General features: G+C 42.9%; 1 protein-coding gene across 2 annotated transcripts in view; it reads right to left on the reverse strand.

The window, feature by feature from the left end:
- RFTN1 (raftlin, lipid raft linker 1) overlaps positions 1 to 9,507 on the reverse strand; it is a 94,916-nt gene extending 85,409 nt beyond the window's left edge. The window contains exon 1 of one of the 2 annotated variants that reach the window (XM_033074683.2): positions 9,356 to 9,507. The gene's annotated coding sequence lies outside the window, so the exon portion shown is untranslated. The remainder of the gene's footprint in view (positions 1 to 9,355) is intronic. The other variant, XM_033074673.1, reaches the window with a different exon arrangement.
- Between the last annotated feature and the right edge of the window lie 894 nt (positions 9,508 to 10,401).

Below are 10,401 nucleotides of genomic sequence, written 5' to 3' on the forward strand. Positions count from 1 at the left end.
ATTATCTGAGCATGAAAGAATGGAAGAATTACTTGGTGAAAATAGGCAGATGATCCAAACGCTCTAATTCCTTTCAACAACACTAGTGGGGCTCAGGCAAATTATTTCAACCAGCAGCAACTATAAAAATTGCAAGTATGAAGACAGAGACAGACCAGGTAGGTACCTGAGGTTTTTCACCACAACCCACCCAACATCCTGCCTCTGCCTACACAGAGAAACTCATGCTCTGAGGACTGGGAGGGAAATGCAGAATAAACACTCAGCAGCTCCCACAGGCCCCCCCAGACACATAAAGGCATGGGATCCATTTAGTGCATGGAGCATCATGAAGATCAGTGTCACAGCCTCCCTGCAAGCTCTGACACAGCAGTGAGAACCTGAGAAAGTTCAGTCACAGATCAGGGTTGCCTTTACCTTGAGAGTTTATAAACCTAAAGCAGAGAATGAAAATCTTATTCAGATTCACTGTCTCTAAAGACCTGCTTGATAGTTTATGCCACAGCTCCATCCCCCAAGAGCTTAGAAAGTTAGTCAAATACATAGCCCCAATGTATTTGGAACCTACTTGCACAAAATAACCTACATTTTTATTTATACTGTGCTTTAATTTTTATAAATTTGATCCCTGCCTCATACTTTCTTGTAAAATCATTCTTTTTAATAGTTACCAAATCCCTTGCTGTATTTTGCTATGATGAATGCATTCAAGTCCTTTTCTGCCATTTCCTAGACAGGATCTCTGCTCCCTTCATCACCCCACTCACTCTCATTTGCATCACTGTTCTCATTTCTCTACATGAACACAGGTGGCCATATGCTCAAAATGAAATCTTAACAAGGCTTATGAAAATAACACTCATGCTTCCCTGTCTCTACTGCAAATAATACACCTACTGCACCTAAAATCATCTTTCACAGCTGAATCATCACATTCACAGTTTACCATCAACTTCCCAGCAGACAAAGAACCTATCTTCTCCTTATTTTTATCCAACACAACTAACAGAAGTTTCCAACTCAACCCTCATAACTTTGCTCTATTCCTTGGTGCTTCTACTGCTCCCCAGTAATAGCCCCACCCCATTCTCCACCATCCTTGGAAGAAGGAGCTGGAAGTCCTTCTGGGCTCAACAATACCATCCACCTTCTTATCATGCACTAAGTCCATAAATGCACACCTGCATCTTCTGGCAAAGTCCCTAATAAATAGATCAAAACAGGACTGAACAACACATCGAACTTGAAAAAAGTAACATAGTCAGTATTTGATCACACAGAAGCTGGAAGCAGAAAAAACATTTGCTATAACGACCTCTAACATAACATTGAGAAGAAAAAAGGATGATGTGTCATTTGTATTCCTGAACTTTCAATATTTGGTGGATTCATCCAGCAGAAAACAACCTTCCCTGATTATTTTGAAAGAAAGGTAAAAAAGTACCTTAACAATAAAATTGAGGTTTGCAGACTCATTTTTTTTTATTTGAAATTTAAGGTTAAAAACCCTCATGATCTTTTTATGTCCCCAAAGAGATACTTTCCACCTTTTTTTTTGTAATGACAACTATTACCATTAAAGAATAATTCTTTCATATATACATACAGCAGTTTCTTCTTTTGCCTGTGCAATATTATTTGCTTCAGTCTAAAATGTTATTTATTTTAATACATGAAACATGTGCTGCATATTAATGAGCCTAACAGGACACTAGGTATTTTTCCATGAAATATAATGAAACACATCTAGCAGTATACTTGTGCTAGTGATGAATTAAGATAGCAGTAAGTGTTAGCAAGCGTACCAAATTTCTTGTTTCAGCGATGGCCCAGTAATTCTTACACATCATAAGTACACAGCATTTTGTAAGAGAAAAAATTCCATTTCAGAGGTCATTCTGCTGCAGTGCCTGCAACCTTTAGTTGTACAAACAGTCTGAAATCCACAGGACTTTTAGACAGTGATGGTTGCGGAAGGAGGCCTTGGGGACTCTGCATTTCACATTGTGGAGCGTTTTGCATTCTTTCCCAAACTGGGGTGAAAGTGCTAAAAAATAAAAGCCTGCACTTCCAGCAGCAGCCACAGACACGCTGCTGTGCCTGTCCAGCAAACATTTTCTCAGCCCTTTGGAGAAAAACTCCTCCACCCTCACTCCCCATGAGAGCAATGACCTCTGTGAACAGAGACAACCCACAAGTCATTCAGCATGAGCTACACACCCAACTGGGAACGGGCTGAAAACACGCTTTTTTGTTATTAATTCCCTGAGTGACTGCTCATTTTCACCTTTCTGCTGTGTAGCTACAACTTCAAACAGTATCCTTGAGGATAAAGGCTTTCTCACATTTTGCTAAGTATAGGCAGTTATGTTACTTAAAGCATGCCTATGAAGAAGGATGATGAAAAAAAGATGCTTTCACTTGAAAAAAAAGAGGGATGAGGGGACAAAAATTAAGTTTCACAACATCACAATCTTTTCCACTGTAATTAGAATACAAATGCTACAGCAGTAGAAAACAAATCTCAAAAAATAAAGTTCCTACTTTAACAGAGGAGTCTAAATATGAAGATAATTCCACAGAGGTAGGAATTATTAAAAGTTTTCTCAGATATACTGATGATGTGTGTATGACACAAGTCATCACTCAATCACCGAATTCTGCTCAAAGTTATCCCATAAATGTCCTTCTGGGACAGTTTGCTTTACAACCTTTCCAAGGCTTTTAACAACAATTACTACCTTCTTCCTTTCATTCACAGCAAAGTTAGTGCTATTCAGAGTCTCCCCACCACCATCTGAAAGTATCTCCTTGCTTTTCTCTTAAAAATCTACTTGTCAACAGGATATTATTCACCTTCTTAATTTTCTACATTGCAGTTATCAAACAGTGATGCAAGAAATGTTCATCGCTGATGCATTCAAAGTAATCGAAACCCATTTAGAAAAATTAGCACATTTTCAGAAGGTGCATTATTTTGCTATAACACATGCTTAAGGTTACTGTACTACATAGATTTATACTGGTTTTCTATACTTGCATGTGAATTCCACTTTTACTCATATTAAACCAAAATATTATCACTAATATTCCCTTTTTAGTAAATTGAGAAACAATCCGTGAAAGACACTGCCAAATTTTCAAATTCTTTTTGCTCTGCAGTAGGTTCTAAGACAAACATTTTCTTTTTCATTAATGCAGAAATTAATTATCTATTCAGAAGTTCTATACTTACAAAGAACTTCGAAAAAGTAGCATTTAATGAAGAAAATTAACCCCTAAAATTATGATTTAGCTATGGGCTTTTACAGTTACTCATGCCAGAAAAACTAATTCCATCCACAAACTCACTTAGATTGCAAATTAATCTTACACGTGCTCTATGATCTTGTTGATCTCAAACTGTTCATGTGTTCAGCCACGTGATGATAAAAGTAGAACTGAAACCCAAATCTCACAACAGATTGGGTTTTTTTAGGCTGCATCTTCAATTCCGCAAAGCATCAAGAATAGAAGGTATGCTGAGTTGCAGAACAATAGCAAAGCCTAGACAATTCATTCCTTAGTTTCTCTTGTGAAGGACAGCAAAGGCCTTCACTGGTTAGGGAAGAAGCAGCTTGCTTCTACAAACTGAATGCAAAATTTAACCCAGGATTTGTAGGTCCCAAACACACATCCAACTCACAAGCTTCAGAATAAACCTCTTGCTGCCACCTCCTCTCCAGTACTGTCCTGCATTGTGTATTTTAGGAGCAGAGGAGCTCTGGGGAACATCTGGAGGAACAGGACAGAAACCCATCCCAGCTTGTCAAATTACCTGTCCCTGAATGCTCCTTCTCAATACAAGTTTTATTGAAACCGGTACCATTCTTTGCCATGAAAAAAGTGAAAAAATTACAACAAACTGTAGTCAGCAAGAGAAAAAAAAAATCCAGCAGTATTTCCCCTTTTAATAACCTCTGTGATCCATGAAAATGAATGTATCACAGGAATTTTTACTGCTGTTTCAGAGATGTGTTGAGTTCTCAGCTGATGATCTCTGAATCTCAGCTTTGCTAATATACCCTCTTGCAGCTTGAATTTGCTTTCTCATATTGCTAGTGTGTGTTCACTGATGAAATACAATGAGTTCAGAATTAGCAAAGCAAAAGGACAAAATAATGCCATGTACCAAACAACTTATTTTCTTGTTAACAGTGATTCAGGCCCCAGGATTCCTTCTCAGAAGGACGAGAGCACAAAGAAAAGGAAAAAGAAAAAACCCTTGCCTTCTATCTGATTTTCTTTTGGGGGTATATTGGGGAACAAATGAGGCTAATTTTCTGATTTATTGATCCACCCTTTCATGAAACTCTGTAACAATCTATCTCCAAGGAATAATAATGAAAATTACACTGAAATGTAACAGAACCACATGGCTAATGGAAGCTTGAATAGATTACCAGAATAAGTAATTTAAGAGATGCTTAACAAATATGTACTTATTGGCTAAATAGTTTATTCCAACTAATCAATGCATAATGCCAATGACTACTTAGAAGGATGATTTGAAAATAATTCCAAAACAATTATTTTAAATGCTTATAATCTTAGAGTCAACTGCTAAATATATAGCATTAGACTGAATATTCTAGCAAATGTGCAAGTGAAATACACTACCAGCTGAAATACGAACAAGGTAATTTTAGTACTTACAACAGCATCCAAGGAAAACGTGTTGTATGTAAAATTAATGCTTGTCAGTTTGTTTTTAAGCAAAATTAGTGAGAACAAGCTTGCTTGCATTAACATAATTAAAGCATTTATGGGCCAGGACTAGTGAACTTATTTTTTAAGCTTTATCATGGACTAATTTATTTTTTTAAAATACATATCCTAGGTTACTGCTAATTTCTTTTCACAAAATATAGAATATAGTATTCTCAATGATGAATGCAGCAGCTGGAAAATAAGATAACTGCAATGTATTAATAGTCTTTCTCTCTTGATTTTGGTTAAGACTCTTCATTCTTCCTTCCATGGGTAATACTTAGGTACCTCAGAGGGATGCTGGAAGGCATTTACAAATAATTGCAGGACTCCACATTTGTTGTGCAGTAATGAGACATGCTTATTTTCTTAAACCCTCACTCCTGCAATCCTGACCTTTCCATTTTCAAAATAATAAGCACTTCACGCTCGCTTCACCAGTTCACTTGCTGGCATGTGGTCACTTAATTCTTGCATCCTTCCCAGTCTACAAAACACCAGAGTGTTTAGTCCCCCACTCAGCTCTAAACAAACCCTGATAGTGCTTGGCAAATTATAGTCGAGTCCCTTTCCTAGCCTAGTTAAAGCAATGAACCAGAGGAGGAATAACAAGGCAAAAAAACCAGCATAACCAAAGCAGAGAATTAAAAACACCAGACCTGACAAACTGGGTGTACAGGTAAACAAAGAAAGCAGAATAGGATGCCATGATGATCCCTTGTTAATTCCCAGAAACGATCCATGCTCCTGATGTCTCCTTTTTCCCACCATGGGTTACCACTGCACAGGTTTTTTTGTGAGATTACACCATCTAAGAGGGAAATTTCCTATTGAGAGACCCATGTAGTCATTTTTTTTCAATAGTATTACCATCCAGGAGGATATGTAAATGCATATTCAATAAATACTGCAATAATTTTTGTGTGGAGGGAATCTATACTGTTTACCAGACAATCTGAAACCTTCAGAAAAACTTAAAAATACAAGAAACAATTACCATAAATCAGTCCCATCTATTGTCAGATGTTACAGCCGACCGATTTTTTTTCACCACATACTTATGAATTTGACCAGTGCTGTCAGGATTTTAGACTTGAGGCTGATAACTAAATCTCAGCTTATAGGAAGGTTGGTGAAAGAATAATCCCAGATTAATCCCTTATGATTGATTTGATTTAAATTAAACTGCAGAGCAACCCAAGTAAATCTTCAAGTAAGGTTTTCAATTTCAAAAAGCAAATCTCAAAAACTAAGGAATTCATTAGTGAGATGATCAGGAACGAGCAATTGGAGGATGTAAGCACAGGGGAGGTCTGGAACATGTTTCAACTACAATATGAGTATCTGCAGAACTTGGAACCCAAGGAAGTGACAACAGAATTCATAAGAAGGTTTCCAGACACAGTGAGATGAATTACCTAATAAAGAAGGAAATGTAGAAAAAGCACAGAGCTTAAGGGACAGGAACAAAGTTCAGCAGAGGAACAGTCTCAGATCAAGAAACACCAGCATAAAATGAAGTGCATCAAAAGCCAAGGTAAGCTGGAGAAGCCAAAGATACCACAACTCAACACAAGCAGAACACAAATCCGGACTAATCTGGATTCATACCAAGAACTCTGGAAGACCTGTCATGATGAATTGCAGCCCCAATTGCTAGAATTAAAAACCAAACTATTTATTCGGGTTTGGTACTGTCTCCCAGGGAGACAAGAAAATGTACTGACTACACAAAAAAAAAAAAAAAACCCAGACAAAAACATAATTTGGCCAATTAAGACAATTGCTAGTCTAGCTTCGAGTTTCTAAGTGCAAGGAAGAAAGCAAAGTAATACGTGGATAACTATGATACAGATTCAGTAAAGTTACAACAGACTACCCTGACAGGTCTTGTAAACACAAGTCTCAAAAAAAGCACAGCACCAGCATGCAGTATGTCAAATAACACACCAGCATGATAATATGATTTCAACAAACTCTTATTAGGTGCTATTGTTCTCATTGCAGTGTTCACATCACCGATTTGGGCTTGACTCTGCTGCCCTGCACAACACACTTTGTTCTGTGCTGTCTCTGGGCCTGCAAGTCACCAGGCCACCTCTGTGGGCTCCCTGCACCAGCCACACTTAAACCCCTCCAGGGTTTAGAGCTGGTTTGTGTGGGTGGGCACGTGAGCAACAGGGTGGGAGGAAGAGGAGCAAATGGGATCAGACAGAACTGGTGGAGGATTAAGGCAAGTGCTGTGCTAGGGGTGGGGAGCAATGTGAGGAACGGTAGGTTGATGGGATACTCTTGCTTCCCACACCACCTACATCACTCTGTAACACTCATCCAAAATATTTAATACTTGGTCATACCAAGATGCTGTCTTTCAGTAAAGCAGAAGATTCAGATAATATCATATCCTTCTACAAAATAATTCTAGGCAGTGTATTTTGGTGAAGATAATTAAGTGTTACTGTCACTGAACAATGCACAGGTAAAATTTATGCCAAAATACCATGTGCAAACATTCAAGCAAGTTGCCTCAATGTGACAACAGGAGACTACCAGGATGCTAAGAAAGTCTTAAAAGAACTACTATCAAGAACATCAAGAGAAATCACAGCAGCTTAGAAAATAAAGACTGAATTTACCTGACAAAAGCATGCACAGGAACGTTAGATATAAATCCAACTTTCCTTTAAAGTTAACCCCACATCACTCTGAACTCACAGAAAACAGATGCATGTTGCAATGTATGCACAGCTGCTTAATGACAAGTGAGTAAAACCATGGTAAAACACAAAACCACAGATTTGACAGTCCTGTGTTCCTGCCTTTTGCTAGTTTGCCTTGGAGTAGAAACCCAGGCACCTGATGAAGGCAAAAAGTAACGTAGATCACTAGTGCCAGGTGTGAAGCTGTGGGATCTCACATGAACATTAGGGATGGAATAACAGTTATGTGAATATTTTTTATTTACTTTAAACAGAGACTTCATCAACTTTGATTTCTACTCTTCTACTCTTCACAAGTCTGTAACCCCAGCTTTTCCACCACAGAGTCTAAGGCCAGTTCATTATACCCAATATGGTATTTGTGTTTCCCAGTACCACAGCTCAGAACTCCCTTAGGTATTTAATCACAGCTGTATACACTCATTTCATGCTTCATTCTCAGACCGGGAAATGCCAACCTTCAAGAGGTGGAAAGCCCCTTGTCTAATGTAACTAACTTGAGGTTAAGCTAGATTCCTAAAATAGCCCTTCATTCTGAGACTCTTCTTTTTCCCTAGAAAAAACAGAAATTAAGTACACATATGTGACCACTAGCATTGTGAAAAAGAGGGTTATTGCCACTAACTTGTTACTCAATACCAGGATCTGAAATGAATTGGATTCATTAAAAATAAAACATAAAAGCAGATGTATAGAAAGATGTCCTCTTGTAAGCTAGATAAAGTAATTCTCCTACTAAATAAATAATTTTATTTTAAAAGAGAATAAAAATTGAAGATGTATACAATCAGACCACAGCTCCCAAACTTTGGCTGAAAACATTAAAGGGCATTCTATCAGCATAGTTATAGTTTTATTATTTTAAACACAGCATTCTCTTTAGCAGAACAACCACCCCCACCAAGACTCCAGCACCGCTCCCTGTCCTGTCACACCGCAGCCTCTGGTCCGAGCTGGGAGCGCTCTGGAGGGAAGCACGCTCACGCGTAATGGAGAACAAATGTCTCCCATTAATTATTTGACGAAGCTGAAAGTATCACAGAACTGTAAAGTCCATCCAACTAAATTCCCCTTTTCCAGAAATACACAAGCTGTAAGAAGAGACTGTTGTGACAAGAATTCAATCAAAACAGAGAGAAGAAAGATTTATTTCACACTCAGACATACAAATGCTGAACCATGGTCACCCTGCCTCTTCATACTGTAAGAAAACCATGCTGAAACAATACCAAGAAGTTGAAAATGCAATAAAATTGGAAAACAGCGACTGTAAAATCCCAGACCCTAGCCAGCCACACGATGGCACGGCACCGCCGCCTCCAGGTGCCCGGCATGTGGGGAGCGGCGCCGGGCTGGGCGTCCGCCTGGCTCCCCTCAGAGCTCCCTCCTCTGAGGGAGCCGGCTGTGCCTCACCACGGCGGGGAATGGACGGGGACAACAATCCCACTGGCTGGGAGCGACTGCCGGCGATGCCGCCTCCGGTCTGCCCCGGCCGCGGGCAGCCCGGCGGAGCCCAGCAGTCTCCGCACCCACGGGCTGACAGGACGGCACCGCCTGCCAGCCTCGCCACCCTCCCGGGCAGGCTCCGCTCCGGCCCCTCGGCAGGACCGCAGCGAGCGGACCCTCCGGAGCTGCACAGCCCCAAACCCGGCCGGGGAGCGGGCGGGAGAGGCAGTGCCCCCCGCGCCGGCTCCAGCAGCCCCTCCGAACCCGGGCACGCCGGCCAGCCCGCGCCCTGCTCCTAACTTCGGGAGCCAGAGGACCACGACGAGTCGGAGCCCTAGAGTGGCTTTCCCCACTCCGGCGCGCCGACCCTGCCCAGCAGCAACCCCCGCCCGCCCCCTCACCAAGTTTGCCCGCCGAGCCGGCGGGGTGCGCGGTAGTACCTGGGGCAGGCAGCGGGCGAAGCGCAGCCCGGTGGTGCTGAAGGATGCCCGGCGGGCGGAGACGGCCAGCCCCGCTGACAACGTTTCCTCCTCCTACTCCGGCTGTCGCCCGTGCCCGCCCGCCGCGCTCCGGGGCCGCTCCCCCCTTAGCTCCGCGACAGGGAGGTGCCGGGGCAGCGCCGCGCCGCCACACGGCCCCGCCGCCCGGCACAAAGTTTGCGCGGCGCAGCCCGGAGCGGCGGCTCCGCTCCCGCTCAGCCCGGCCAGGGGCCGCGGCCACTTCCTCTTCCTCCGAGCAGCGGCGAGAGCCCCGCGCCCAGCCCGAGCCGTGCAGCGATGGGGTAGCCGCGCTTCCCGCCCGCTCCAGCGGCACAGCCCAAAGGCGGATTGCTCCGCCCGCCGGCCAGGGCGGGAAGTCCCTCACGCACTGCCCGCCTCAGCCGCCACCCCGGCCCCGGCCCCGGCCCAGCTGCCTGTACTCCCCCCCATCATCGCTGAGGATACAAACTGGGAGGAGCGGCTGATACATCGGAGCCTTGTGCGGGCTTTGAGAGGGACTTCCCTGGATAGGTTGGGGAGTTGGGCAGAGAAGAACCATCTCAAATTCAACAGTGGCAAATGCAGGGTCCTTCAGCTGGGCAGGAATAACCCCACACAACAGTACAGGCTGGGAGCCAGCTTACTGGAATGCAGCTCTGCAGAGGAGGACCTGGGGTCCTGGGGAAAAACAAGCTGTCCATAAGTCTGTGGAGCAAAGAAGGCCAAGGAAATCCTGGGATGCATCAGGAAGAGCAGAAGCCGAGGGAGGTGATCCTGGCCCTCAGCCCTGGGGAGGACACATCTGGAGTGCTGTGTCCAGTTCTGGGCTCCTCAGTACAAGACAGACATGGAGTTCCTGGAGCATGTCCAGCAAACAGCTACAAAGCCGGTCAAAGGAATCTTTCTTACAACAGAAGGGAGTTGGCCTGTTCAGCCTCAAAAAGAGGCAACCAAGAGGGGAGGCCATTAATGTGTATGAAATATCTAAAGGGTGGGTGTGAAGAGAA

This window comes from Catharus ustulatus, chromosome 1 (assembly GCF_009819885.2).
Source record: "Catharus ustulatus isolate bCatUst1 chromosome 1, bCatUst1.pri.v2, whole genome shotgun sequence".
NCBI lineage: Eukaryota > Metazoa > Chordata > Aves > Passeriformes > Turdidae > Catharus > Catharus ustulatus.